General features: G+C 32.9%; 2 long non-coding RNA genes across 2 annotated transcripts; both read right to left on the bottom strand.

The window, feature by feature from the left end:
- On the bottom strand, positions 1-735 carry LOC122313264. Its single transcript, XR_006243343.1, has 3 exons — positions 576-735; positions 334-446; positions 1-231 (listed from the first exon to the last, which is right to left on the bottom strand). It is a non-coding gene; the product is annotated as an uncharacterized LOC122313264 (long non-coding RNA).
- A 4,670-nt stretch (positions 736-5,405) lies between these two features.
- LOC122313263 lies at positions 5,406-6,066 on the bottom strand. Its single transcript, XR_006243342.1, has 3 exons — positions 6,007-6,066; positions 5,675-5,885; positions 5,406-5,545 (listed from the first exon to the last, which is right to left on the bottom strand). It is a non-coding gene; the product is annotated as an uncharacterized LOC122313263 (long non-coding RNA).
- Positions 6,067-6,478: the final 412 nt, after the last annotated feature.

The raw sequence follows: 6,478 nt of genomic DNA, 5'->3' as shown, positions 1-6,478 counted from the left end.
ATAAAAACTCACTGAAACAGACCCAAATCTAAAAATGTGTAATTCTAAGACATGAAACCCCTTCACCATAAACAGATCTAGCCAAACGGAAAACATGTGCAGTTCATCGATCACCTGTTTTTATTTTAGACACACACACACTGAGAAGAGAGAGAGAGAGAGACCTTGAAAGGCTCATTATCTATTCTAAAGTTAATGCCTGGAACATTCTTCAACCAAACAGGAAACCCCCTAATAAAAAATAAAAATAAAACACAAAAACAAAAGGTGATGAAATAATTGAATTTGAAGAACAGCAACTCCTCGTCACCCAAAGAAGGACGTTTTTCTTACCCAAAATTCCACTCTGCACAAACATAAGGTCCAATGCGAAGATGCACGTATAGCCCAGCTTTCTGAATCGTCTTGATAAACCGAACCAAATCAAATCTCCCCTCAAAATTATACTGAACCACCGAGAAAAAGAAACAAAAAACCATAACTCATCAGTTAATGTCGACCAGAAAGTATAAGAAATGAAGCTGAAAACAGAGGAAAAGAGAGCACGAGCGAGAAAATGAGTAAAACCGAAGTACCTTGCCAGGAGAAGGAGTGAAAGCTGCCACGGTGCTGGGTGGGTTTTTATCGATTGGGACTGGAGAAAAGAAGCTTTTAACGAAGAGAAGGAGAAGAGGGAAGGAGTCGTGCGGGAGAGAAGTGGAACGCGGGAAAGAATGAGAGAAGAGAAGCCATGGGTAGGGTGGGGAAATACAATAAAATAAATGCATTTAGAGGGAATGATTCCCGCATTTTTTCCACAGCAAAGTTTATTAAGGACGGAAATTTCGTCTTTTAAAATTACTTTTCGCACAATAAAATAGTTTTTTGTATGAAATTTTGAATCATAATATTTTTTGAAATGAAATTTAAATTTTGTCTCAAAAGATCTTTTAAAGCTGTAAATCCAATTGGAAGAGATAATTTTTTATTTTTAATTTTTTAAAAATTAAGAACAACAAAAAAGTCTAAATTGGCATATATATGTAAATCCAATTGGTTGGAGAGAAGGCAGAGTTGAGGGAAGAGAGAAAGAGTGTTTGCAATAGGAGTGTGCAACCAGATCCAGATTATAAAAACTGGGCGGTTCTCTACTTTGAATTAATTGGGATTTCAATTCGGATGGATAACCGGATTCAATCCGGATATTTGGATTTTTTTTTTTTAATTTTGACTTAAAACCCGGATATCCGAATTATAACCGGATTTAATCTCGGTTTTTTTTTAAAGACTTTAAAATTTTTTAAAAGAATTATAACTGGGATTAAAAAAAAAAAAAGAGGATCCGGTTATGGATAACAGGGTCTCAAAACCGGATTCAAGTTTATTTTAACAATTAACAATTAACAAATACTAATATATAATTATTCTAGTCATTATAGTCTATAATAAATACTAATATTTATAATGACACTAACAGTGTAATACTATATTATTATTGGTACTATACTTTAAATCTATTTATAAATTAGAATATAAATCACTATACTAAATAATCACATATATACTAATATTAATATTCTAATCACATATATTCTAATACAATAAGATATAGCTATACTAATAGTCTAATATTAATACTATTATATAATCTAATATATTATATAGCTATTATCCTGCCCCATAGTGTAAAAGGTTTCTTCCGTGTAGAGGTCTATTGCGCCGGCTTGAGGTTTCTTCCGTAGTGTATGTAGGAAGCAAAAAATTAAAACCCTAGGGACGAAAGAGATATAAGCGTGCGTGGAGTCTATGGGGGTTGTGTGTGAACTTGTGCAACCGTGAAAATAAAGTGATGAAAACAAATATAGATATATAGATATATATATAGATATATAAAATTTTAATTATATTATAATTAACAAATTTTAATTATATTATAATTAACATTTTAATTTATAATTTTAATTATATTATAATTTGGGTCTAAAAAGATTTTAGACATTGGGTTGAGCGGGGGGCACGCAGGGCGGGGTTGAATATAGATATATAAAATTTGTTAAAAACTTTTTCGTTGAATTCAAGTTAATCCAAAATACAACTCTAATAAGTTTATATTTTTTTAAATGTATAAATTTTAATTATATTATAATTTGGGTCTACAAAGATTTTAGACATTAGGTTGAGAGGGGGGCGCGCGGGGTGGAGTTGAATATAGATATATAAAATTTGTTAAAAACTTTTCCGTTGAATTCAAGTTAATCCAAAATACAACTCTACTAAGTTTATATTTTTTTAAATGCATAAATTTTAATTATATTATAATTTGAGTCTAAAAAGATTTTAGACATTAGGTTGAGAGGGGGGCGCGCGGGGCGGGGTTGAATATAGATATATAAAATTTGTTAAAAACTTTTTCGTTAAATTCAAGTTAATCCAAAATACAGCTCTAATAAGTTTATATTTTTTTAAATGTATAAATTTTAATTATATTATAATTTGTGCGTCAGACCCCCTCAATTAACAGCCTCAACACGTGACATATTTAATTGAAAATGGTAAAGTGTAGAGTCACTTTATACTAATCCCCTCACGAGTGCACCAGACTCCTTCTCAATAAGCCAGCTCCACACGAAAAATATTCCATTGATCAATTACCGATGAAGTGTAGAATCAAAGTTCAAATTTAGAATCACAGTTATATAAACATGTGCAATTTCCATTTATCCTAAAAACTTAATTAAACATATGCACAATAGAACCAAGCTAGCTAATTCTGAACATTTTATTTAGTCATATCAACCCAAGCTGCCCACTATAATATATAAGACTAGTATTTGATGAATTTTTATTTTTAGCCAGGGTTGAATTTTGGGCACAAATAGCACTAATTACAAAACATCCTATGATTTTTTATCGATTTGGTGTATTGCTTGAAATACCGACCTATTCCGGCGGTTGTTAGTTGCTGCGACGATTGTGATATATATATAGTATAGTATAACTAATACTATAGTGATTTATGTAATAATTTATATATAAACTGAAAGTATATTACTAATAGTATTAGAGTGTTATTATAAGACCATAAAGTATAAATTATAATTAATATACATTAATACTAATAATTAGTATTACTAATTTTCTAATATAATTATCAAAAGGAATATTTTGGGAATTTATTGAGTTTTAAAATGTTATTAATGTATATATTATATTTAAAGCATATGATCAAATAAATATGATAACATTATTATCATGTTTGGGGTGTAATACCATTATTATATATATTTTATATAGATATAAAATTATAATAACATTATCTTATATGTAATATATATAATAAAATAATATTATATATATTATATATTATAATTATATATAATATAAAAAATATTATATTATATATTTTAATTATGAAAAGAATTGAAATATTTGGATGAAATATTTATTAGAAGGAAAGAGGCCAACTATTACATTACGGTGAATGATTTTAGGATCACAATGATCATGCAAATAAGCAAGCCCCCTTGCAAATCTGCCAGATCCTAATGCAATGCGTTTTCATTTTTGGATGGAGAGTTTGAAGTAGTTGTTGGAGAATTTGGGTTGGCTAAACTGATGGATTACAAAGATACTCATGTCACTACTGCTATACATGGCACAATTGGGCATATAGGCTATAGCACCGGAGTACCTTTCAAGTGGAAAGTCTTCAGAGAAGGAAAGAGGCCAAATAAGGAAAGAAAAGTCTAATAAACGTGGGTCGCGCATCATGTGTACGTGTATATAGCTGAGTTCCCTCAAAATTTTTCCACAACAAAAACGGGTCCTGAGCGGCGCCAACTTCAAACTTTTGTCAAATTTTCAATCCAAACTTGAATTTCCCTCTCATTTCTAATTAACCCTAACCCGCTGCAACTCGTCCATCCCTCCCATAAACTTAAGCGTTCTGTCAAGCCAGAGCTTAATTCCTCACGTCAGGCCGGAGTTGCAATTCCTCACGTTCTCTCTTCATTCTCATTTAATAAGTTTCTGTCAAGCTGGAAATAGCCCAACCAGAAAAACCATGGAAATAGCCCAACCAACGTAAAACCAACGATTTAAAGGAACATTGGAGTTGGAGAGTGCAGCTATTTTACTACTTCATCGAGTCTGAAAGGAGTCCCAAGGATGATCCTCTGGTTCTCTGGATCACCGGTGGTCCCGGTTGTATATGAAATTGGTATGCTATATTTCTTCGCATCCTTCTCGATGCTAGCTCCATCATCAATTTTCTGAACTTTTCATTTTTCTTTTTATATGTTTTTTAAAAGTTTTTCAAAATGGTTAAACATTCTGATCTAGGAGGATCCAATCCGCCGATGTGGTTAGTAGTTGACTCTCGAGTCCTGCTATCTACTTTGTCAGATGGGAGATATTGTTAGCAGATGACGAGGAGGATGATCCCAACAATAGGGAAAACGAGCACGTGCAGAAAATTATTTCAAAACCAACGTAAAGCCAGCAACGTAACTCTGTTTTTCTATGCAAAAAACAGAGCAATCCAGTCCAATGTAAATCTGTTTTGCTATGCTTACCGTGGCCGCTGTTTTGCAGTTATTTTTCTATAATCTGTCAGGATCCGTAAGCTTTTTTACTGGTTTGGTATTCATCTATGTCGTCTATTTATTTTTACTGGTTTGGTATTCATCTGTGTTGTCGGTCTATTTATAATTACAAGAAATAGATGTTTATTTTGTTAAATTTAACTTAGTTGTGATTTATGCCAATGATCTTTTTTTTTTTCAGACCAAAAAGCCGAGAAAGGCAAGGCCATCTGTGTTGTCTAGTTATTTTGGCTTGGTTAATCGGATGTATAGTTTTTTTTTTTGATACTTCGCTTTGCTATGATGAATTTTTCATTTTTCCCGTTTGGTGGAAGTCTTTTAACGTTGTATTGTTTAATTTATAATTGGTCTATGCTTGCTATGTTGTGTTGTTTATGCTACTTTAAACTTTTTTTTCGTGTCCTTCTTCAATCAGTTTCATATTTTCTGATGAAAGAGCTTCATTGCAGTGTCCATGCTTACATTGTGTTTAAAAGTCAGGAATCCGCTCAGGCTTCTTTGACCCATAACATAGCTGTGGTATATTCTTATCTCAACTCTTTGTCTGTGTGTGTGTCTGTCTCAAGTTCAATTTTTTTGTGATTTGGATTTCTAAGCTACTAAATGTCACTATTTTCTTGAACTGTTTCTAAGTTTTAATCTCAAAACTTATTGGTTAATTATAAGAAATTAATGATATATTGGTGAATGCGTATTGAGCCTTTAAACGACTAAAATCAGGGTAGTGAGGAACTTATAGTATCATTGAAAAACAAAATGTTTCTATCGTATAGCGTAGAAAAAAAAATAGGAATAGAGCTAAAAGAAATTCCACTCACATGATTTGCTTTCAAAGTGTTTAAGAAGCTTCCAAGGCTTTTTACTATCCCTTGCAAGTGAGCAATCAAAGCTCGTTGCGCATCACTGTTTGCAACCGAACGTGATGACCCCTTAACTAAGCTTGCTCTGGATGTTCTTGGTGCCTGTTACATCATAATTATATAGCAAAGTCTCAGTTTAAGTTAGTTGTAAGGAATAAAAGGTTGATAACTTTAGTGAAAAACATGAACTCGTATCGTTAACAAAGTTACTAAAAAGCCAAATTGATAAACCTGGATGCACAATCCCAGCAAGGGAGAAATTTCTTTCTTCAGATTATCTCGAATCATTCCATAGATCTTTTCTACATATGCGGTAAGCTGTTGTTTAAAAAGCAAGGCTGGGTACGTACTTGGCTTCAACTTGCCGTAAGGTTTCCACTCCACCATTTATGTTACCATTGATTAAAGAAAGGTTGACTCCTTGTGGAGCACCACGGAAACTCTAAATGAAAATAATTGAGAAAAGAATTAACTGAAAAATGAAGTTTTTCCTGGATAGAAGTTGATATAGCAAGAAAATTATAGTTTCTTGCCCAAGAAGAACAAAAAAAACTTCTACTTACTTGTGTCATCCTCCCAAATAAAGTAGCTGATGAGGACCGACGGCGTTGTGGAGTCATTCCTGAGGAACCAAAATCAGGGTAGTGAGAAACATCCTGGGTTTAATTCCTGTAGATTATGTAATACATGATTTTTTTTTTGGGGGGGGGGGGGGGGGGGGGGGGGCGTGTATTCAAGCTTCACTCCCTAAGGGTGAGTTCAAATTAAAGGCCCTGCCTTGGTGAGGTTTCACATCATCCAAAAAAAAAAAAAAGAGAAGCCGCGCTTGCCACAAACCCAACAATATGTTTATTGAGAGGGATAATAATGCAAGTGGGGGAGAAGAAGGGGATGGGGTGGGGGTTGAAGAGCCTTGTAGAATAGCTTGAGTTCATAAAACAAATCCTATGTATATTTATTACGGTAATGATAGAGTTACGACTATTCTACCACCACTTTACCACTTGTAATGTATTTATTTTTTCTTTATTTTCT

The sequence above is a fragment of the Carya illinoinensis genome, chromosome 6, assembly GCF_018687715.1.
Source record: "Carya illinoinensis cultivar Pawnee chromosome 6, C.illinoinensisPawnee_v1, whole genome shotgun sequence".
Lineage (NCBI taxonomy): Eukaryota > Viridiplantae > Streptophyta > Magnoliopsida > Fagales > Juglandaceae > Carya > Carya illinoinensis.
The sequence above is the reverse complement of the archived record's forward strand: the minus strand, read 5'-3'. Positions and strand labels throughout refer to the sequence as shown.